Genomic DNA, 25316 nt, shown 5'->3' on the forward strand with positions numbered 1-25316 from the left:
TTGTTCAATTGGTATGTTAGTGACTTATACCTCTCGAAACAAGTTCATATAGTAAAATTCACAATTCTAAGTCAATAAAATACTCAAGCCCAAAAATTGAGAAAGAAATGTCAAAAATTATCACCAAATCCACAATTTTTCTCAAAAATAAACATAAAACTAGTTGTAACAATCTATTTAAGTGCAATGTAGCACAATTGTATCAAGAAGTTCTAACAAATACAAATTTATCACAATATACCCAAGAAATAGAAAAATGTAAAATTAGAGATTATGTAAACTCAAAGAAAATTGCAAATTGTTACCTCAAATGTGTAGAGTGATGATGGAGGATGATAATGATGCAAAAATGGAAGACAAACAAGCCCAAATTTGACCGCAAATTGCAAGATTTCAGTTTGGCCCTATTTCACGTCTTGAAGATCAAAACCCCTCAATTTGATGTTTTCGATTCCAAATTGTTGAGGGTTAATGCTCACAAAAGGTTAGGGAAGGTTTTTATTGTGAAAAATTGGGAATTTTATGGATGAAATGGAAGATTGGAGGAAAGGGGATAGGGTTTCGGATAGAGAGAAAAAAGAAATCTGGAAAATGAGGAACCGAGGCCTCGTTTCCATTCTTATCGCGAAAGGATCCGAGGTCGGATCCGTTCTGGAAGGCCTCGGATCCGACAGGGCTCGGATCAGTCTCAACAGAAACACAGACGAGCCCTCGGATCTATCTGGGTTGGAAACGATCCGAGCTCGGATCTATAAATCCGAGGTCGGATCTGTCTGGCTTTTTAGGATCCGAGCTCGGATCTGTATTTCTCTGCACTAATTGCAGAAACTGCAATTTTTCTAAACTTTTTCTCTCTTTTTCGGCCAATTCCAAATTACACATTGGACATCCCTTTTCTCAATTCCAACGTCCCATGCACATGTAATATACCATAAACATAATATCCAACCTCTCAAAACACAACAAACACATCTACATTGAAAATCGAGGGGTGAGGTTCTTTGATCATTTTTGCATTTTTATACTAAAATGGCATTTTTGAGCATTAAATGTATATCAAATGAGTCCATGAGCCTTTATAACCATGATATCACCAAAACTCACTTAAATATACTTGAAATGCACAATGTATGTATATGCATGGGAATTTTAAGCACTTAAAACACAATCTGGTAAGAAAAACTCCCTGCCAACATGTTCTTCAAGTGCACCTCCAAGATGGATGATAAAACTCCCGTATCTCCTACAAACAAGTGAAATATATCTAATTAGTTAATTAAATCACACCAAAATGTAAGAAACACATAAAAACACACAAATACACAATTATTATTAGGTTGCCTCCCAACAAGCGCTTTTGTTTATAGTCATTGGCTCGACTCTCCTATAACTTCTTTAATTCTCCATTGCATTTCCTAAGGAGTAAATTACTCCTTTAGGAACTTTTTCTCCGGCCAAATAGAGCTTCAATCTTTGGCCATTTACTTTGAATAGAGCACCGTTTTCTCCTTTTATTTCCACTGCTCCATAAGGAAACATGCGAACCACTTCAAATGGACCGGACCATCGAGACTTAAGCTTTCCAGGAAATAATTTAAGCCTTGAGTTAAACAACAAAACCTTTTGCCCTTCTTCAAAATGCTTAGGGAGGATGTGTTTATCATGCCAAAATTTCACTTTTTCTTTGTAAATCTTGACATTCTCATACGAAGTCAACCTCAATTCCTCCAATTCGCTTAACTCAAGCATTCTCTTTTCACCTGCAGATTTAAAATCAAAGTTAATTGCTTTAACGGCCCAATAAGCTCTATGTTCTATTTCCACAGGTAAATGACATGCTTTCCCATAAACAAGCTTATATGGAGACATTCCCAACGGCGTTTTAAATGCCGTTCTATACGCCCATAAAGCATCTTCAAGCTTGTTTGACCAATCCTTTCTTGATCGGTTTACTGTTTTCTCCAAAATGATTTTAATTTCCCGGTTGGCCAACTCCGCTTGTCCATTAGCTTGAGGATGATAGGGGAGTGACTTTTTATGCCTGCACCCATATTTAAACAACAAAGTGTCAATAGCTTTATTACAAAAATGCTTACCTTCGTCGCTTATTATTGCCTTTGGGACTCCAAACCTACAAAATATGTTCCGTTTCAGGAACTTAAGCACAACTTTAGCATCATTAGTTTGTGAAGGAATGGCCTCCACCCATTTAGAGACATAATCAACTGCTAAAAGGATGTACTTGTTATTATATGAGCTAGGAAATGGTCCCATAAAATCAATGCTCCAAACATCAAATAACTCAACTTCCAAATATGTAGTCAAAGGCATTTCATTCCTTCTTGAGATATTACCGGTTCTTTGGCATTGATCACAACTTTTCACCCAATTTCTAGTATCTTGGTGCATAGTAGGCCAATAAAATCCAGATTGCCATATCTTTGCTACAGTCTTAGTAGTACTAAAATGACCTCCCGTTTCAAGAGTATGACAATGCATTAAAATGCTATGTACCTCCTCCTCCGGAACACATCTTCTAATTATTCCATCTGCACAATGTTTGTAAAAGAATGGTTCCTCCCAAAAGTAATGTTTAGCATCATTTAAGAATTTTTTTCTTTGATAAGAATTCAAATCATTTGGTATCACTCCACTAGCTATAAAGTTAACTAGATCAGCATACCATGGTGACTTATAAATTGCCATTAAAAACTCATCTGGAAATTCTTCTTTAATGGACAAATGGTCATCTTGCTGCATGTTCTCCAGTCTAGAAAGATGATCTGCAACTAAATTCTCGGATCCTTTTTTATCTTTGATCTCCAAGTCAAATTCCTGCAACAATAAAATCCATCGAATTAATCGCGATTTTGCATCTTTCTTATTTAACAAATACTTGAGTGATGCATGGTCAGTATAAACGATAACTTTAGATCCTACTAAGTACGATCTAAATTTATCCAATGCAAAAATCACTGCTAGCAACTCCTTCTCTGTTGTTGCATAGTTAACTTGAGTTTCATTTAACATTTTACTTGCATAATAAATGACATGAAGTCGCTTATTATGTTTTTGCCCAAGAACAGCCCCAACTGGAAAATCACTTGCGTCACACATTAATTCGAATGGCAAGCTCCAATCCGGTGATGCTATGATGGGTGCGGAGACAAGTTGCTTCTTCAACCTATTAAAAGCAAGTACACACTCATCGTTAAAGTGAAAAGGAACATCTTTTGCAAGTAATTCACATAAAGGTTTAGCAATCTTGGAAAAATCCTTAATAAACCGCCGATAGAATCCCACATGTCCAAGAAAGCTACGAATGCTTTTCACATTGGTTGGTGGAGGCATTCTCTCAATAACCTCTATTTTGGCTTGATCAACCTCAATACCTTCTGAGGAAATTTTGTGGCCTAACACAATACCTTCACAAACCATGAAGTGACATTTTTCCCAATTGAGTACAAGGTTTGTTTCTTCACATCTCTGCAAAATTAGATCTAAATTGTTAAGACAATCATCATAAGTAGATCCAAATACAGAAAAATCATCCATGAAGATTTCCATAATTTTCTCATTAAAATCAGAGAAAATTGCCATCATGCATCGTTGGAAAGTGGCCGGTGCATTGCACAGTCCAAAAGGCATCCTTCGAAATGCAAAAGTACCGTAAGGACAAGTGAATGTAGTTTTCTCTTGATCTTCTGGTGCAATGACTATTTGATTGTATCCTGAAAAACCATCCAAGAAACAATAAAATTCATATCCGGCCAATCTTTCTACCATTTGATCAAGAAAAGGAAGAGGGAAATGATCCTTCCTAGTAGCTGCATTCAATTTTCTGTAATCAATACAGACTCGCCAACCAACCACAACTCTAGAGGGAATCATTTCATCATTTTTACCATGTACTATGGTTATCCCCCCTTTCTTTGGTATTACATGGATAGGAGAAATCCACACACTGTCAGAAATTGGAAAAATTATACCTGCATCCAACCATTTAAGGATTTCTACTCTTACCACTTCTTTCATGTTTGGATTTAACCTTCTTTGAATCTCAACCACTGGTTTAGAATTTTCTTCCAATAAAATCCTGTGCATACAAATAGTTGGACTAATTCCTTTGATATCAGAAATTGTCCATCCTATAGCCTTTAAACGCTTCCTTAAAACACGTAAGAGCTTGTCTAATTGTTCCTCATTTAATGCTGAATTTACAATCACAGGCAGTGTCTCTTTTTCTCCAAGAAATGCATATTTGAGGTGCTTAGGCAGTGGCTTAAGCTCAAGCTGCGGTGCTTTCTCACATGATGGTGGAGGTAGCCCTTTGCTCAGTCCTAACGCCTCGTATGCATTTCTCCTTTTATAAGGAATTTGTGCCTGCAAAAATTCAGTCATTTCTTCAATCTGTTCCTCTTGTATACCTATACCATTAAGACAAAGTTCAAGAGAATCATTATCAAGATTTACTTGACTCATTTCTAATGCCAATTCATCACATATGTCAACCGAATAAACATGGTCGGTAAAAGAGGGATATTTCTCTACTTTACTCAAATCAAATTCCACTTCCTCTTCACCGATTTGAAACTTAAACTTACCTCGTTTGACGTCTATTATTGTACCTGCAGTGGCCAGAAATGGTCTACCAAGTATAATAGGTACATTTACATCTTCCTCCATATCTAAAACAACAAAATCGACAGGAATAATAAATTTCTGCACTTTAATGAGCACATTCTCCAATATGCCCATTGGATGTCTAATAGACCTGTCAGCCAATTGTAAAGAAATGTTAGTACGCTTCAACTCTTTCAACCCCAATTGTCTAGCCACAGTTAAAGGGATCAATGACACACTTGCACCAAGGTCACAAAGTGTTTTAGAAAATTCTACATTACCGATAGTGCAAGGAACTGTAAAACTCCCTGGATCTTTCAACTTGGGTGGCAATTTATTTTGTATGATTGCACTACATTCTTCTGTTAATGCAATTGTCTCACTGTCTACCAACTTCCTTTTTTTGGTCATTATCTCCTTGAGAAACTTCACGTACGAAGGAATCTGCAAAATAGCATCCACAAAAGGAATGTTAATATGTAATTGTTTAAAAATGTTGACAAATTTCTCAAATTCTTTGTCATTTCTTGAAGGTTTCAGTCTTTGAGGGAATGGCACCGGTGGTGGAATTGGTGTTGCATCTTCCATTTGCAGTTCATTTTCCTCTATCTTTTCTTTCCCTTTTTCTTCCTTGCTTCCCTCTTTTAACTCACTCAATTTCTTATTCTCTCTTTTTTCAAACTCTCTTCCACTTCCAACTACTGGCGGCTCAACTAATTCCTTACCACTACGGAGGGTTATGGCCTTCACATGCTCCCTTGGGTTCACTTCAGTTTTGCTAGGTAAATCCCCTTGGTTGCGATTATTAACCGCATTGGCAATTTGGCCTAATTGGACCTCAACATTCCTGTACATATTGGTGAGTTGGTCCATTCTTCCCTCAATTCTTTCAAACCGTTGAGTAGTTGCACTAGCTAACTTTTCAATTTTATCATTCGATGCATTGGCTAGCTTTTCGATTGCCAATTCCCAAGCTGGTTTGGACTCATGCAGTGTTTGCTTTTGTTGAAAACCTGGTGGATTAACTGGTCTTTGTTGGTTCCCTTGATCTTTCCATCCAAAATTCGGGTGATTACGCCATCCTGGATTATAAGTATTGGAGTATGGATTGTTTTGGGGTGGACGGTTGTAATTGTTGAGATATTGAACCTGTTCACTGCTAGAACACATAAAATCATCATGATCTCTGCCGCAAATGGTACAACTTGCAACAACTACTCCTTGATTAGAACTAGAACCAACTTGCCTATTAAGCATCTTAACCACATTATCCATTTTTGCACTTAACATATTCAAGGTATCTACTTCAAGCATACCTGCGGTTCTCCTTGAATTACCTCGTTCGTTTGCCCATTGGTAGTTGTTAGCAGCCATTTCTTCGATCAATTGCTGAGCTTCCTCAGCTGTCTTTCCCATTAAAGCTCCTCCCGTTGCTGCATCTACATGTGTCTTTGTTGGATAGGTGAGACCATTGTAAAATGTTTGGACTACTAGCCAATCGGGTAGACCATGATGAGGGCATCTTCTTTGCAATTCCCGATAACGCTCCCAACCTTCATACAATGTCTCTCCTTCCTGTTGAGAGAAACTTGTTATATCCATTCTCAATTTAGCAGTTTTTCCAGGTGGAAAGAATTTATTAAGAAAAGCCTTAGCTAATTCATCCCAAGTAGTAAAAGTATTTGGAGGATGAGATTGTAGCCAAACCTTAGCCTTGTCCCTTAGTGAAAATGGAAACAATCGAAGTTTAATCGCATCTTCACTAACACCATTAAACTTAATTGTATCACAAATTTCAAGAAATGTTGACAAGTGAGAATTTGGAACCTCAGTAGCATTACCTCCATATTGAGATTGTTGCACCATTTGAATCAGTGATGGTTTTATCTCAAAGTTATTAGCGTTTACCGTTGGTCTTACAATGCTAGTTTGAGATCCTTGTGCTCCCGGTAAAGCAAAATCTCGCAGAATTCTCCTATTTGATTCATTTTCTGCCATTTCTTTCTCAAATTGTAATTCTATCAAGATATCTTCTATTGGCTGCCAAACCTCTTGTTCCTCTTGATGTGATGTATTCCTCCTTTGTCTGCGTAGTGTTCTTTCAATTTCCGGATCGAAATGTACAACTCCTCGATTTGATCGGTGCATACACTACAAGCAAAAACAAAAACAAAAAAAAAATTTTTTTTTACTTTTAATTCAACAACTTGAATAAAGATAATGAAATTTATCTAAATTAATAGAGATGATGAGGCCCTAATATTGCCGCTCCCCGGCAACGGCGCCAAAAACTTGACGGGATTTTTAGATCAATGCAAGTTTAAATCCGATTTTACACCCGTTGGACTGCAAGTATACAGGTCGCAATTGTAGTACAAGATGTGTATCGGGTCGATCCCACGAGGAGCAATTTAAACAATTACTAAGTCCTTGTTCTCTCTATTATTTAGACTTACAAATAATTTGAGCAGAGAAAGTATAATGCTGTAATCTACAAATCTGATATACAAGTCTAGTTTACAAATGCTTAATGCAAATAGAGAAATTTCACTTAAGAAAGATTCTAGGGATGTAGATTCCACTTATGGCATAAACAATACAAATGAATAGATTTACTTCTTGCTATTATTCTTATTTAACCAGAGATTCATTTCCAAGATTACCAAGTCTCATATTCATGATGAAATGGCCTAGAGCAATATAGATTTCCCTATTTTCATGGTGAAATACTACTACTACTCCGTTTTATTTCATGAAATGCTCAATAATCCACCTAAGTGTATCTCTATTTTCATGAACATACAACTCAAGCTCTACTCATGTGTTTCCATTGTTATTACCAATTCTCATTGAACAATAACAACTATAACCAAACTATTGGTGATCAATCAATAGCAAGTAATCACAGCTACACAAGTAGACAAGTTAATACAAGATATAACAAGTGTAAATCACATTCAATTTATACTATTTAGCCATAAGTTTCATCTACTCCCTAGATGAAGGAGTTTAGCTACTCATGAATGATTTAACAATCAAACTCACAAGTTTATTAATGCAAAACCTCATAAAGTACAAGTATAAGAAAGATAAAAGAAAGCTTAGCCAATTGAAGGTGAAGCTCTCCAATTCCTGCTATGTTCTTGCACAATATGATTATAAGTGAAACTCTCCAAGTACTTCTCCAAGAACTCCTATCTAGAGAGAAAACTAGATACAAGAAAGAAAACTAGCTACGTATGGTAATGCCAGGCTTCTCCTCTGTGTTTCTGCATAAAAGGTGGAAGAAATTCCATTCCTCTCACTTCATAATTTCCTCCACTCAGATTTTGTAAAAAGAAGTCAAAGATATGATATTCCCTTTTGTCCATACTCATTTGGTCTTCTCTTTTGTTGCAGAAGCATGTGCCACCGATTTCTGTCCCTCAAAATAGCTGGAAAGTTGTGAAAAAGGTAAAGAAAAACGGCTGTTGCACTTGCTGAGGAGAGAGACAGATCCGAGCCTCGGATCCGAGGAGTGAAAATGGATCCGAGCTCGGATCTTCAGGATCCGAGGGATTTCATAATGGATCCGCGGTCGGATCGTCCTGACCTCGGATGCTCTCCGCCAGAAGTACAGACGAGGGTTCGGATCCATCTTGTGCACACGGATCCGAGCTCGGATCCGTGTTGACCAATTTCCAGTTTTTCACTTCTTCTCTTTTTCTACATTTTTGCTCCCAATTTCTTGTGTACTTTGTCCTCTGGATGACCCTTACATTTCTTTGAACTTGTGCATGAATTTCATACATCAATTACCTTCACAAATTCACAAGATTAACGCATTAATTCACTCATTTATCAATTTTTGAAACCTTAATCAATATTTAAGCAATTATCACAAAAAGAGTTCAAATATGGCTTAATCTTCTCAGAACATACCAAAAATTAATGCCAAATTCATACAAAATGTACGTTAAATATTCACTTATCAATACCCAAACAAAAACTTATTAAAACACTAGTCTAACAACATAAAGAATATAACTAAAAAAACAAAACTCAAAAAGTTTTAAGAATATTTCCTTAAGTTTTCAATCCATTGATTAAAAGCTTAACGTATTGAATGTCAAACAGTTTCGAGCTACCATTTGCTTAGGACAAACATTCATGAAAGAAAAAATTTGTGTTATATTAATAGTAGATCCAAGAAAATACAAGTATATTTGCTAGAATGGCAATTGACATATAAGCCAATTAGTAAATTGTACATAAAAGTATACATAAGTGCACGTACAATTTTTAGTGCTTAAAGTTTTATTACAAAATGCACAGAATAAATAAATAAAACAAATTCATAACACATGCTTTATTCCACTATTAAATTGGTGTTTTGAGATTACCTTGCACTTATTTTTTCAAGTTTTAAACATATTCGTGATTCTTTAATTTTTCTGTAACTTCTACAGAATTTTTGTGTATTTTTGTATTATATAAATTGATTTTTAAAAAAAATTTTATAAAATATTAGGGACCAATTTGGTTAGTCAATGTACTTTAGAAACTATAGTTATTTTAGATGGAAGCATCAGTGACTAATTCGATTGAAATTGAATACTTGGGACACTACAATCCTTTTGGCTGAAATGTTGAGGACAAATTTGGCCCAACCCCAATATTTGAGGGCTAAAAGTATATATTTTCTCCTCTGTTCATTCTAAGTTCTAAAACCACTCCTCTTAATTTCATGCTATGAGGCTATAGCAGGAACTACCAATTTATGCTACCACTTGCATTTTTGCCTTATCATAGCATGAACATGATAAGAGTGCAAGTTGTGAATATTTTCTAGGGTGTTTTTTTTATTGTTTTAGAGTCAATTTGTGGAGGTTAAGGGTATAAATTGCTCATTTTGGTTTTTAAATTGTATCTTGAGTGGGTAGATGAAGTAGCTGTTATTTTGTCATTTTACTAGCAAGGCTTCCTTTGTTTTTGCAGGGAGAAATGATTAAGCTCAAGTGGGAGTGAAATGGGAACTAGCAAGGTGATGATTAGAAGCTTGAAAAGTCATAACAAGGGTTAAAACAGGCGGCGCGACTCAAGGATTTGAAAGGATGAATAATGGATAAACCCTGCTTAATCCGCTCTACAATCTCTCATGGGATTCTTCGCAATCCATGTGTGGTTTCTCTACAATCCCTCAAGGATTCCCGACGGCTGCAAGTTGCCAAATTGCTTGAGTTTTTGTTTCTTCTCCATTCATGATGTGACATAAAGGCACGAATTGCAGCTATATTGGGTGGCTGTAGGAGCTTTTTCCTCGACTCTTTGACAAGAAGAAACACATTATTGAGGTGGCTTCAAGAACAACTTTTCTTCTCTCTCTTAATTAAGCATAGTTTTAGCTTTAGTTTTCATTTATCTTGAAGAAACTTGACAAACTCTTGGCATAACAATGTATTTTTTATGACAATAAAAATGATGAAGTTTGAAGATCTTGTTTCTTCACTTGAATGAACAATTTTTCCTCTATTTACTTTCTTTATTGTTGTATTTATACTTAATTACATTAAAGATATGAGTTTTGTTGTTGAATATATCTACTATATCTAGCTAAATATTGTTGTTCTAGGATAGATAAAACTATGTGTGTTATGATTATGGTTGAAAGTACTTGATCATTTCATTATGGTTGAAAGTACTTGATCATTTCAGTATCTTGTACTTACTAGTTCACTTATTCTTACTTTAATTTTACACTCGTGAATGCTTAATCACCATTTGAAGCCATGTTAGCTGTTGTTAATTTATAAGAATAATTGACAATGATAGAAAAGGAATAGGTGGAATAAATAGTAGACACACGAAAATAGTGGTACACTTAGGTGGATAATGTTGATATTTCTTGTGCTTGATTAAGTTTTCACTTGTGATTCCATCACGAAAGTAGAGAAACATAGTGTTGGATAAATTCAGTTCATTGGCGCGAACAAGTTCTGATGGTTTGAGTGAAATGCATCCTTATTAAGACAAGTGCATTAGTAATAACTGGCCATTTCATACACAATGAAGTACATTTGATGAATTCTATACCCTAGAATATTTGTGTTTAGTTGATTCTTCGAGTTGTTAATTTTTCTTGTATTGTTTTAGTATTATTGTTGTTTTACTTAGTTAAAATTCATGATTAGTCTAAATAATCAAGTGAATTAAAAGCTTTAACAGTTGCAAGTGATCCTCGTGGGATTCTAACTCTCTAATATTACAAATCACGACCTGTATACTTGCAGTGAATGGGGGAATTAGATTCAAATTTAGAGTGCAGATTGGAGTACAAAGAAATTATAAAACTGAAACGAAAGACAACAATGCATCTATCTAACATGAAATTAACACATAAATCACCAATAACGAGTCTCCTTGAGGCACCAAGTGGAAGCTTTACCAGTTCATGGTTGACTACTGTAGCTCACTACTTGCATAACAAAAATTACACGCCTTTACTACAATCTTATGATTACCAAAATCATGCCATCGAATTCTAAATATTCAAAAAGCAAATGATACACTATATGTTTGCTATGCTATTATCTCATCTGGCATGCATTCTTTAAATTTAACTACAGCATTCTTCGCACCATTTGTGTAAGTCTGGTCACAGAATTCACATCGATGGATCTTAAGAAGAAGCAAGAAAACAAATACTCAATTTAATGGTCTCTACGAAGCATGTGACTAGGCAAAGTAAACAAAGGTAGATAAATGTAAAAATTAGTGGAGTAGAAGCTTAGATTTGATTTTCTTCCAGTGCTTTGCCAATGAGTAATCTACATAAATGCACACACACATGTATCTTGTTTAATAATAAAAATTTGCACTTATGAAACAAACAATTGATAAAAATTAAATTCGTGACTAGAAATGAATGAAGTTATATTGACAATGTTAATGTTAATAAATGGTCTAAAGTTCTATTAATTTATGATTGAAAGTTAGACCGAATTGCCAATATAAAAATACAATTAAAAAATTTGTTCTCATGTTAGGAGGTTCTTTGACGAGTACGAAGAAAAAGAAATATCAAACTTACATCTCATGATGAAAAGATATGTAAAAGAGGATTTTCTTTTCATAGTAATGGATCTCAATGCACAATAGATAATATTTATTTTGATTTGAAATTTTAAATTTACAAATGTGGTATACGTCCAAGACTATAAGTGTTTGAAAAAAAAAGGAATCTTTGCATTAACAGTGTAGAAAAATGCTATCTTGTTAAGTAATTAATGATAACTTAGACTCAAAAGTAGATGAAGGAGAATGGAAAAGACATATATCACAAAAAAAGTATTATTCGACAACCTAGGGGAAGGAGAAAGCTCAATGTGACAAATTTTAATTGGTGCATTCGAATTAGGTGTTAAGGCACCACAAGCATTGGACTGATAATTCATGCTAATTATATTTTGATTGCAAACCCTCATTCGAGTTGTAGCTTATGTATCTATAGCACATATATATTTAAATTGACTATAAGTTTGTATCATAAATTGATTACACCTTCTGATTTGGTTTAAAATATCATCCATCAAAATGTAACAAGAACATAGAAGACTTGGGAAAAGTTATACATGGGATATCGGATTTAGAATAAGTGTTACTAATAAGTGTGTATTTTGTGTGTTTTAAGTGTGTTTTATTATTTAATTTTGGTGTGTTTTATTCATTTTTATAGCTAATTAACTAGGTTTCTAGTGAAGTTTATATTTTGTGGTTTGAGTGTGAAAATTTGCATTTTTATGTGTTTAAAGTGGTGAAAACTTCACGTTTTTATAGGTTTTAATTATTCGATCATAAAATGAAGTGAATTGAGAAGATATTTGGATGGTTGTTGATGATTTGAAGTGATTTAAAGAGAATATGAAGTGCCAAATATTCAAATGATGAAATGCAATCAAGTATAAAAGAAGAAATGTTTGATAGCTTTGGCACTTTTTGGTATTTTGGCTATATTTTGATATACAAGCATCATATTGAGGTGATTCTTGAGCCATTTTGAAACTAAAACATAGCTCTACATTTTTTATGAGACATCAAAATCCATTTTATGAGCTTTCCTAGTTAAAAAGTCAGAATATAGTTGGTCATTTTTGCTGTCAAAAGCTGAAATAGGTTTGACAAATTAAGGGTATTTTGATCATTTTTCAATCTACAGAGCTCTAAAATAGATGATTGTTATGCATTGAAAAGGCAATGCAAAGTGGTACAACTTTCATGTTTTGTATAAGAGATATTTCAGCCTGTATTATGGAGAAATATCAATTGAACTTGGTGCAAAAACAGAACAAAAATGAATACTGATCAGAAAAGTGCAAACTTGTAGGGGACGCAATACGCACCTATAATACGCAACCTTAAGGGTGCGTATTCTATAAACGTATATGCAACTTGCACAGTCACTTGCTTCGATTTTTTTACAACTTTTTACAGCTCAATTCCAACAAGAATTCCTTCTGCAGCTACAAAGAAAAGCATGGAGACTTGTAGAAGAATATTTTGGGAATCTCAAGAGCATTTTACATCAACTTTAATAACTCATTTGGACCTTCAATTCATCTATAAATAGAGGGATTGAAGACATATTTTCACAACTTTGGAAGGTTAGAAACACTATCAAAATGCAGTTTTCACTAGTTTTTCTTAGTCCATTAGTATAGTATAATTAGTGTAGTTTATCCATCTTACATTTGTAGTTAGATTTGGATGAAGAATTAACGAGCAAGATGGAGAGTTAAAACTCATGTGATAAGGGTGACTTCTCTTCTATCAATTTCTCTTTTGTATTTGAGTTTATATTTAGCTATAATATAAGTATGGTCTTTTCTTTCATTCTCTTCATGTTTTGCTAAAATTTATGTCTAGAGTTATGTGTGACGAACCCACCTGCCCCTAGAATATACCCAAGGGTTTAGCGGACCACCTGCCCAACTCTCGCCAGGATTCATTACATTCAATCTAATGAATTCTCAGGATAATCCGTTCAAGCCTTCAAAATAATATTTGAGTTCTACAATTCAATCAAAATTCAAATTTAATTACAACCCAAAAGTAAAACGTGAGATACACCAACAAATACCAACATACAATCTGTCTGCCAAAAAATACATGTGCAAGAGGATCATTACACGCTAGTTCAAACTTATCTGTTCTGGATCTCAACTTCTGTAAGGAAAACAAACTAATGGGATGAACTAGAAGTCCAGTGAGATTCCCAAACAAGCATTCAAGCAGCAAATCACAGACATATTACATTTAACAACCATTCGAGAAAAACATTTGGAGCATTCAAGTAACAATAGCACACTCAATAAAAGGATATGTGCTCATTTGGAGTCATTCATTCATTCAGTCATTCAGTCATTCAATCTCTGCCCATTTCTTCCTTATAACTCCGACATTTGAAAACATTTGAAAATAAAAACTCCTATAGTGATTATTTCATTCAGTTAGTCATTTAGTCATTCATTTCAGTCATTGCATTTCATTCATTGGCCAGTACTCCACCCGACTTCATGGTCATACTCGAATATGCCAAAACAGTGGCCCAGGGTCACCAGCCTCCCGAGTGAGTCCGCTTTTGGCTCGAGTCAACTAGCAACAAAACGCAAGGGCCCAATTCAGCCAATGCGATACAATGCACATGGCTTACATACATGCACAAGTAATATTCAATCATTTGATCATTAAAAATTCACATTCACTTAAATTGAGTGCAATAAAGTACACACTCACTTATTGAAAATCCATTTAACAATCATTGGAAAGCGTTTAACATTCACACAATCATTCACAAACATTCAACATAGTCATTTATTGCACAAACATGCAAGGAACACTCACCAATGAGTCACAATCATTTCACTTTAAACTCCTGATTCATCCTCTTGGATATGCTCAATTCCTGTGATCATATAATATATCAAGAATCTAGCCACTTCATGCCAATATAAGTGCAAAACTATGAACATCGAAACTTCACTTAGCAAACAAAGCAATTGCAAGTTTAACCCCCATATAGCTTGTCAAAAGTGCAACATTTTTCTTGTTCAAATATAGGGAAAACCTCATGCATGATAGATCAAGGTTACAAGTATAATGCGGAGCAAGGACATGTCAAATATTGCCAGGACTTCTGAAGAAAATGGCACAAGACTTTCAAAGTGCAAAGTTGAAAATGTCTAACTAGAAAACAATTTGGAGAAAACTCATTTCCTTTCACTTAAATCTCTTGGTTTAGCTCAAAACCAATTCACATGTAAAAATCAAAGTCTTGGCAAGTAATTAGACAAAAATATTGTAAAACCGACGTTTTTCTTGGCACTTATTTTATTAGTTTGTTTTCCCCAATTAATTAAAAAGGTAAAAATTACGATAGGTAAAAGAAAAAAAATAAAATAACTATAGGATGGGATAAGGGTTCCTAATAAATTAAAACTCTTATCTGCACCACCTACTAGTGGTTAGTGCTAAAAAGAAAAATAACACCATCCCTACCTTTCTTTCGTCTGCCTCCCCTAGAGCAAGAGCCTTCAGAGAGTAGAGAAGGAGAAGCAGGCATCACCGTCAATCAGTCAGACGACTAGACACCGAAACCTGTAAGTCCCAAATTCACACAAAACTTCTCTTTTAAGTTCTACTAGTGTATTAATTGTCCTAGAGATTTTATGGATATATATTATTGTTATATATACATTGATATATATGTTTCTATAAGAGATTTAGGAGGATTCTTATTTGGACTAGTGGGAATAGGGTGTCAGATTTTAATCTTAGGGGAATAGGTTGCCCAAATCTGTTGAAGAAAAAAAAACAAGAAAAAGGGAAGAGCAGCGGCAAGCCGCTGCTCTCTTTTGCCGCAATGCAATAGAAGGAAAAAGGGGGAAAGGTGGGGGCCGCCACCACTGGTGGCAGAGAAAAGAAATTGCAAAGGTTGGCCGAGACCGAAAAGAAATATAAAAAAATTGAAAGATGATGTTGCCAGCACTTGCTGGCGACAATAGGCAAAGCAAATGGTTGGCCTTTGCGGCCAACCAATGGAAGTAATGGGTCGCCAACCATGGTCAAAATGGTTGGCCGAAATGGGTTCAATGAGAGAAAGAAAAAAAATTCCAGAATTAGAAAAATGTGTATAAGTATATAGTAGAGGTTTAATTAGTGCCTAATAGTTGAAGGTTAGATAAAACTAGCCCACCTTTTGGGACTAACATAGGAACTAGATTTCAAAACCCAATTTAAAGACAATTTTTGAAGTAAAGATTAGTTATTTAAGCTTATACTTAATTAAGTACATATAAGATATTTAAATGAAAATATAAAATATCTTAATCTAGCCTTATTAAGTTAAATTAGACAATGTAAAATAAGTTCGAGATTGTTAAACGAAACCTCAAAATCATAATAATAATAATTCTAACAATAACACTAATAATAATAATAATAATAATAATAATAATAATAATAATAATAATAAAAGGTCTATGAGTGATGCGTTGTCCGATATGGGCGTATCTCATCCTGAGCAGCACGTCAAGGTCTATGAGTGCTTTTGTAAATTTTCGAGACTGGCTCGTGGGATAATCCGACTGGATAGATTAGGGATGCCTTTGATTTGAAAAATTAGGCGTATGTAAGCGGAATGTATTGCCTTCATTCATGAATAAATAAAAGGTTGGTTTTAAAAAAAAAGATAAAAATAATAATAATAATAATAGTAAATAATAATTAATGAAACAATGATAGTAAGAATAATAACAATATGAGCATAGAGGAAATAAATTAAGGATAGAAACGAAAATATAAATATAAATACGAGTGGAACAAACTAAGACAATAACTATAATAAGTCAATATATGTATATATGTACATGTATACATAAATAATAATAACACCTACACACGCATAAAAATAGAAATAAAGTGAAAGGTAACAGTAACTTATTAACATATATATATATAAGTGGTAATAAAATAAAGTAGCGATGCCAAGGACGATAATAATAATGAATAATTATAAATTATAAATATGTGTAGTAAGATAATAAACATGAATATGAATAATTACTTTCTTTTAAATTAGGGAACTTTACAAAAATGGAAATTTTCAAATTAAGAAACTTTCCAAAAATGAGAAACTTTCTAAAAATAGACACTTTCCAAATTAGGAAACTTTCCAAAAATAAAAATCATCCAATTTAGGGAAAATGCTGTTAGGGTTCATATAATGATCCAGACATGAATCTTCAACTTATTTAGAGTTTGTATATTTATACATTTATAGGAAATAATAACTAATTAGGAAATCTATGCATTTGATAGGTACGGTACCAGTTTAAAAAATCTAAGGTAGTTCCACTCGAGCAACCAAACGAAGGTAGGTGGTACTTACCCTTCTGAGATTTCAAATGTGCAAAATGAAATTCTTATTTTTAATCCTATTTTGTTGTGTTGACTCCGAATATATTTGATTAAATGTTTTACTTGGATATTTATGAAAGTTATATTTTCCTATATAAAAATGGACCATGTGACTTATTTGAAATATTTTGATATGTTATTATATACCAAACGAGTTGAATCTTTTATGAAATCAAAGATCTATGTATGTGACATGTGGAATGAATTTTTGACAAGTAAAGCTCCAAACAGTCATGGAATAGACGATAGGGGCTATTAGCCTATCTAATTGTCATGGTAGCCTGGTATAAAATCCGGTCGATTGACAAGGTCATGGTAGTCTGGTATAAAGTCCGGTCGATTGACCCATGTATGAAAAGAGATAAATCGGTAGTCATGAAACCTATTAGTCGCCCACCTATAAGGAGTTTAATCTCTAGGTTGAGTATTCAGTAGCCGGTCATCACATGTACTTATTATGAACTAATACGAAATGATATATGAGTTGATATCAAATGATTTATGAGGTGATATGAAACGATTTATGAATTGATACGAAGAGACTTATGAATTGTCATGAAATGATTTATGACGTTATGATTTTTCATGTACAGTTATTGATAAGTGAATATTTAACGTACATTTTGTATGAATTTGGCATTAATTTTTGGTATGTTCTGAGAAGATTAAGCCATATTTGAACTCTTTTGGTGATAATTGCTTAAATATTGATTAAGGTTTCAAAAAATTGATAAATGAGTGAATTAATGCGTTAATCTGGTGAATTTGTGAAGGTAATTGATGTATGAAATTCATGCACAAGTTCAAAGAAATGTAAGGGTCATCCAGAGGACAAAGTACACAAGAAATTAGGAGCAAAAATGTAGAAAAAAAGAAGAAGTGAAAAACTGGAAATTGGTCAACACGGATCCGAGCTCGGATCCGTGTGCACAAGATGGATCCGAACCCTCGTCTGTACTTCTGGCGGAGAGCATCCGAGGTCAGGACGATCCGACCTCGGATCCATTATGAAATCCCTCGGATCCTGAAGATCCGAGCTCGGATCCATTTTCACTCCTCGGATCCGAGGCTCGGATCTGTCTCTCTCCTCATCAAGTGCAACAGCCGTTTTTCTTTACCTTTTTCACAACTTTCCAGCTATTTTGAGGGACAGAAATTGGTGGCACATGCTTCTGCAACAAAAGAGAAGACCAAATGAGTATGGACAAAAGGAAATATCATATCTTTGACTTCTTTTTACAAAATCTGAGTGGAGGAAATTATGAAGTGAGAGGAATGGAATTTCTTCCACCTTTTATGCAGAAACACAGAGGAGAAGCCTGGCATTACCATACGTAGTTAGTTTTCTTTCTTGTATCTAGTTTTCTCTCTAGATAGGAGTTCTTGGAGAAGTTCTTGGAGTTTTTACTTGTAATCATATTGTGCAAGAGCATAGCAGGAATTGGAGAGCTTCACCTTCAAGTGGCTAAGCTTTCTTTTATCTTTCTTGTACTTGTACTTCATGATGTTTGGCATTAATAAACTTGTGAGTTTGATTGTTAAATCATTCATGAGTAGCTAAACCCCTTAATCTAGGGAGTAGATGAAGCTTATGGTTAAATAATATGAATGGAATGTGATTTACACTTGTTATATCTTGTAGTAACTTGTCTACTTGTGTAGCTGTGATTACGTGTTGTTGATTGATCACCAATAGCATGTTTATAGTGTTATTATTCAATGAGAATTGGTAATAACAATTGAAACACATGAGTAGAGCTTGAGTTGTATGTTCATGAAAATAGAGATACACTTAGGTGGATTATTGAGCATTTCATGAAATAAAACGGAGTAGTAGAATATTTCACCATGAAAATAGGGAAATCTATATTGCTCTAAGCCATTTCATCATGAAAATGAGACTTGGTATTCTTGGAAATAAATCTCTGGTTAAGCAAGAATAATAGCAAGGAGTAAATCCATTCATTTGTGTAGTTTATGCCATAAGTGGAATCTACATCCCTAGAATCTTCCTTAAGTAAAATTTCTCTATTTGTATTCAGTATTTGTTAAACTAGATTTGTATATCAGATTTGTAGATTACAGCATTAGACTTTCTCTGCTCAAATTAATTGTAAGTCTAAATAATAGAGAGAACAAGGGCTTAGTAATTGTTTAAATTGCTTCTCGTGGGATCGACCCGATACACATCTTGTACTACAATTGCGACCTGTATACTTGCAGTCCAACGGGTGTAAAATCGGAATTAAACTTGCATTGAAATAAAAATCCCGTCCAAGTTTTTGGCGCCGCTGCCGGGGAGCGGCAATATTAGGGCCTAATCATCTCTATTAATTTAGATATTTTCATTTTTTTATTTATTCAAGTTGTTGAATTTAAGCTGCAAAATTTCTCTTGTTTTTGTTTGTAGTGTATGCACCGATCAAATCGAGAAGTTGCACATTTCGATCCTGAAATTGAAAGAACATTACACAGACAAAGGAGGAGTACATCACATCAAGAGGAACAAGAGGTTTGGCAGCCAATAGAAGATATCTTAATAGAGCTTCCATTTGAAGAAGACATGGCAGAAAACGAAGCACATAGGCGAGTTCTACGAGATTTTGCTCTACCGGGAACACAAGGATCTCAAACGAGTATAGCAAGGCCTACGGTAAATGCTAACAATTTTGAGATTAAACCAACACTTATCCAAATGGTTCAACAATCTCAATTTGGAGGTAATGCAGTAGAAGATCCTAATACGCACTTAGCTACATTCTTGGAAATTTGTGATACAATTAAAATGAATGGAGTTAGTGATGATGCTATAAGGCTAAGATTGTTCCCATTTTCATTGAGAGATAAGGCCAAACTTTGGCTACACTCTCATGCTCCTAATACTTTCACTGGATGGGATGATTTATCAAGAGCATTCTTAAATAAGTATTTTCCACCAGGTAAGACTGCTAAGCTTAGAATGGATATCACTAGTTTTAGCCAATTGGAAGGTGAATCATTATATGAAGCATGGGAAAGGTTTAGAGATTTGCTTCGGAAATGTCCGCATCATGGACTGCCGGAGTGGTTAATCATACAAACCTTCTATAATGGTTTAGTTTTTTCTACTAAAACTATGATTGATGCAGCTGCAGGTGGAGCTTTAATGGGTAAATCACCCCAAGAAGCTCATAATTTGATAGAAGAAATGGCAGCAAATAACTACCAATGGACCAATGAGAGAGGTAATACAAGACGTAACGCAGGTATGATAGAAATGGACACTCTCAATATGTTGAGTGCTCAAATGAATAATGTGATGAAATTGCTAAGTAGACAAGGTGGAGTTGGTCCAAGTTCATCTAATGCACATGTAGCATGTTGTTCTATATGTGGAGGTGAGCATGATACTAATGAGTGTGTTGATTCTGAACAGGTACAATTTGTCAATAATTACAATCGTAATGCTCAAAATAACCCCTATTCGAACACTTACAATCCGGGGTAGAGAAATCATCCAAACTTTGGATGGAAGGATCAAGGAAATCAACCAAGGCCAACTAATCCACCGGGATTCCAATCAAGGCAACAACAAGCTGAAACTAAACCGGGATGGGAGATAGCAGTGGAAAAACTTGCTAAGGTTACCTCGGACTGATTTGAAAGAGTAGAAGGGAGACTGGATCAACTTACTACAATGTACAGGAATGTAGAGGTCCAAATTGGTCAAATTGCTAGTTCGTTGAATAATCGAAATCAAGGCGAATTACCTAGCAAAACAGAGGTCAATCCTAAGGAGCATGTAAAAGCCATTACTCTTCGTAGTGGTAAGCAATTAGAAGATCCACCAGTGATGGAAGTTGAGAAAGATGAGAATGAAAAACAAGAAGAAAAGCAGAGGAACCAAGAGGCGATAGTAGAAGAAAATAGCCGGGAGAAATCAAGAGAAAATCAACCATCATCTTCCGCTACCATTCCAATACCTCCTGCGGTTCCATTTCCACAAAGATTAAAGCAGAATAAGTTTGATAGGGATTTTGAAAAATTTGTTAAACTTTTCAAACAATTGCACATTAACATTCCTTTTGCCGATGCTATTTTGCAGATTCCATCTTATGCAAAGTTTCTCAAGGAAATCATGACTAGAAAAAGGAAGTTGGAAGACTGCGAAACAATAGCATTAACTGAGGAGTGTAGTGCAATTATACAAAATAAGCTACCACCGAAATTGAAGGATCCTGGAAGTTTCTCTATACCTTGCACCATAGGTAACATTGATTTCTCTAAAGCATTGTGTGATCTTGGTGCTAGTGTATCATTGATTCCTCTAACGGTGGCTAGACAATTGGGTTTGAAGGAGCTTAAAAGCACTAGTATTACTTTGCAACTAGCGGACAGGTCTATTAGATATCCACTGGGAGTTTTAGAAAATGTATTGATAAAAGTTTAAAAATTTATCATTCCAGTGGATTTTGTGGTGTTAGACATGGAAGAAGATGTCTCTATGCCAATTATTTTTGGTAGACCATTTTTAGCTACTGCAGGTACTATTATTGATGTTAAAAATGGCAAGCTGAAGTTTCAAGTAGGTGAGGAAGAGGTAGAGTTTAATTTGCATGAAATGGGAAAATATCCTTCTTTTACCGATCATGCATATTCTATTGGTACAATTGATAAACTAACTCAAGAGATGAGCCAAGTCAATTTTGACTTTGATCCTCTTGAATATTGTTTAATGAGTTTAGGAGTGCAAGAAGGGGATTGTGCGGAGATTGAAGAATTGGCCAAATATTTGGATTTTCAAGCACCTTATAAAAGGGGTAATTTGTATGAAAGTATTGGCCAAGGAAAAGGGCTTTCATCACCTTCAGAAATTGAACCTCCAAAACTAGAGCTCAAACCACTTCCAACTCATCTAAGGTATGAATTTCTTGGAGAAAATAGTACTTTACCTGTAATTGTTAGTGCTGACCTTGATGATGAGCAATGTACAAAGTTGCTAAGAGTTCTAAGGAAGCATAAGAAGGCAATGGGATGGACGATTACTGACATTAAATGTATAAGTCCTTCTATATGCATGCATCGCATTTTATTGGAGGACAATTGCAAACCAGTGGTGGAAACACAAAGAAGACTCAATCCAAACATGAAAGAGGTGGTAAGAAATGAAATTCTTAAGTGGCTTGATGCAGGTATAGTCTTTCCTATATCCGATAGTGTTTGGATTAGTCCAATTCATGTGGTACCAAAGAAAGGTGGAATAACTACAATTGTGGGTAAAAATGATGAATTGATTCCATCTAGACTTATGGTAGGGTGGAGAGTGTGTATTGATTATCGTAAGTTAAATACGGTAACAAGAAAAGATCATTTTCCCCTACCATTTCTTGATCAATTATTGGAGCGAATAGCTGGATATGAATTTTACTGTTTTCTTGATGGTTTTTCAGGATATAATCAAATAGCTATAGCTCCAGAGGATCAAGAGAAGACCACATTTACATGTCCTTATGGCACTTTTGCCTTTAGAAGAATGCCATTTGGTTTATGCAATGCACCTGCAACGTTTCAACGTTGCATGATGGCTATATTTTCAGATTATATTGAGAAAATTATGGAGATATTTATGGATGATTTTTCTGTGTATGGTTCATTTTTTGACCATTGTCTTCATAATTTGGAATTGATTTTGCAGAGATGCGAGGAAACAAATCTTGTACTGAATTGGGAGAAATGCCATTTTATGGTAAAAGAAGGAATTGTCTTAGGGCACAAGATTTCCTCCAAGGGAATTGAGGTGGATAAAGCCAAAATAGAAGTTATCGAAAAATTGCCACCTCCAAGCAATGTCAAGGGGATAAGGAGTTTTTTAGGACATGCTGGCTTTTATAGACGTTTTATTAAAGATTTTTCTAAAATAGTAAATCCATTATGTGATTTATTATGTAAAGAAACTCCTTTTCAATTTAATGACAATTGTTTGGTTGCATTTGAAAGGTTGAAGAAGGAATTGATTTCGGCCCCAATTATAACTTCACCCGATTGGTCACTACCATTTAAATTGATGTGTGATGCAAGTGATTATGCGGTTGGAGCAGTTTTGGGACAAAAGAAAGAAGGACGATTGCACGTCATTTACTATGCTAGCAAGTTGTTAAATGAGGCACAACTCAATTATGCAACGACAGAAAAAGAGCTATTGGCAGTGATATTTGCTTTGGATAAATTTAGATCCTATTTAGTAGGATCTAAAGTTATTATATATACTGACCATTCAGCTCTTAAATATTTACTACATAAGAAGGATGCAAAACCTAGACTAATTCGGTGGATTCTTTTATTGCAGGAATTTGATGTGGAGATAAAAGACAAAAAGGGATCGGAGAATCTAGTTGCATATCATTTATCACGTTTGGAATATATCCCAATCAAAGATCAGGTTCCAATTCAAGAGAATTTTCCGGATGAGTTTGTCCTAGCACTTAGAAATTCTCCATGGTATGCAGATTTTGCTAACTACTTGGTCAGTGGAGAGATTCAAAAGGGGTTCAATTATCATCAAAAGAAGAAATTCTTACATGATGTCAAAAGTTACTTTTGGGAGGAACCATTGCTATATAGACATTGTGCCGATGGTATGATACGTAGATGTATTCCTGAAGATGAGGTACATAATGTTTTATATCATTGTCATAACCTTGAAACAGGTGGTCATTTCAGTACTTCAAAAACTGTGGCAAAGGTATGGCAATCAGGATTTTATTGGCCAACTATGTACCGAGATGCTAGGAAATATGTTAAAAATTGTGATGCATGCCAAAGAACTGGAAATATATCTCGAAAAAATGAAATGCCCCTGACTACATTCTTGGAAGTTGAGTTATTTGATGTATGGGGTATTGATTTTATGGGACCATTTCCTAGTTCTTTTAATAATAAGTACATCTTAGTAGCAGTGGATTATGTTTCTAAATGGATAGAAGCAACCGCTTCACCTACAAATGACTCTAAGATTGTACTTAGATTCCTTAAAAAGAATATTTTCAGTAGATTTGGTATACCCAAGGCCATAGTAAGTGATGAAGGGAAACATTTTTGCAACAAACAATTGGATTCCTTATTGTTTAAATACGGTTGTAGGCACAAGACATCACTTCCATATCATCCTCAAGCCAATGGACAAGCAGAGCTAGCTAATAGAGAGATAAAGCTCATTTTGGAGAAAACTGTGAATAAATCACGCAAGGATTGGGCTATAAAGCTAGATGATACACTATGGGCTTACCGAACGGCATTTAAGACACCCTTAGGGATGTCGCCGTATCGTTTAATCTATGGGAAAGCTTGTCACCTACCTGTGGAGATTGAGCACAAAGCTTATTGGGCAATTAAATCTATTAACATGGATTTTAATTTTGCAGGAGAAAAGTGATTACTTGAGCTAAATGAATTGGAGGAACACCGACTACATGCATATGAAAATGCCAAAATTTATAAAGAAAAGATCAAATATTGGCATGACAAGCATATTATTCCAAAAAAATTTCAGGTAGGGCAAAATGTACTTTTGTTCAACTCACGCTTGAGGTTATTTCCAGGAAAATTGAAGTCAAGGTGGTCGGGACCATTTGAAGTAACTCAAGTATTTCCTTATGGAGCAGTGGAAATAAAAGGAGAAAATGGTTCTCCATTTAAAGTAAATGGACAAAGATTGAAGCCCTATTTGGCCGGAGAAAAAGTTCCTAAAGGAGTAATTTACTACTTAGGAAATGCAATGGAGAATTAAAGAAGTTATAGAAGAGTCGAGCCAACGACTATAAACAAAAGCGCTTGTTGGGAGGCAACCCAATAATAATAGTGTATTTGTGTGTTTTTATGTGTTTTTTACATTTTGGTGTGATTTAATTGACTAATTAGATGTATTTCACTTGTTTGTAGGAAGTACAGGAGTTTTATCATCCATCTCGGTGGTGCACTTGAAGAATATGTGTAAAAGGGAGCTTTTCTTACCAAATTGTGTTTTAAGTGCTCAAAATTCCCATGCATATACATACATTGTGCATTTCAAGTATATTTAAGTGAGTTTTGGTGATATCATGGTTATAAAGGTTCATGGACTCATTTGATATACATTTAATGCTCAAAAATGCCATTTTAGTGTAAAAATGCAAAAATGATCAAAGAACCTCACCCCTCGATTTTCAATGTAGATGTGTTTGTTGTGTTTTGAGAGGTTGGATATTATGTTTATGGTATATTAC

General features: G+C 34.7%; 2 non-coding genes and 1 pseudogene across 2 annotated transcripts; 2 read left to right on the forward strand and 1 right to left on the reverse strand.

Annotated features, from left to right (window-relative positions):
• Positions 1-6127: 6127 nt before the first annotated feature.
• Positions 6128-6234, forward strand: LOC113687447 (small nucleolar RNA R71). The gene has a single exon (XR_003447760.2). It is a non-coding gene; the product is annotated as a small nucleolar RNA R71 (small nucleolar RNA).
• Positions 6235-20026: 13792 nt separating this feature from the next.
• LOC113691166 (small nucleolar RNA R71) lies at positions 20027-20133 on the reverse strand. Its single transcript, XR_003448578.2, has one exon. It is a non-coding gene; the product is annotated as a small nucleolar RNA R71 (small nucleolar RNA).
• A 619-nt stretch (positions 20134-20752) lies between these two features.
• On the forward strand, positions 20753-24841 carry LOC140005287 (uncharacterized; annotated as a pseudogene).
• Positions 24842-25316: the final 475 nt, after the last annotated feature.

The sequence above is a fragment of the Coffea arabica genome, chromosome 1c (assembly GCF_036785885.1).
Source record: "Coffea arabica cultivar ET-39 chromosome 1c, Coffea Arabica ET-39 HiFi, whole genome shotgun sequence".
NCBI lineage: Eukaryota > Viridiplantae > Streptophyta > Magnoliopsida > Gentianales > Rubiaceae > Coffea > Coffea arabica.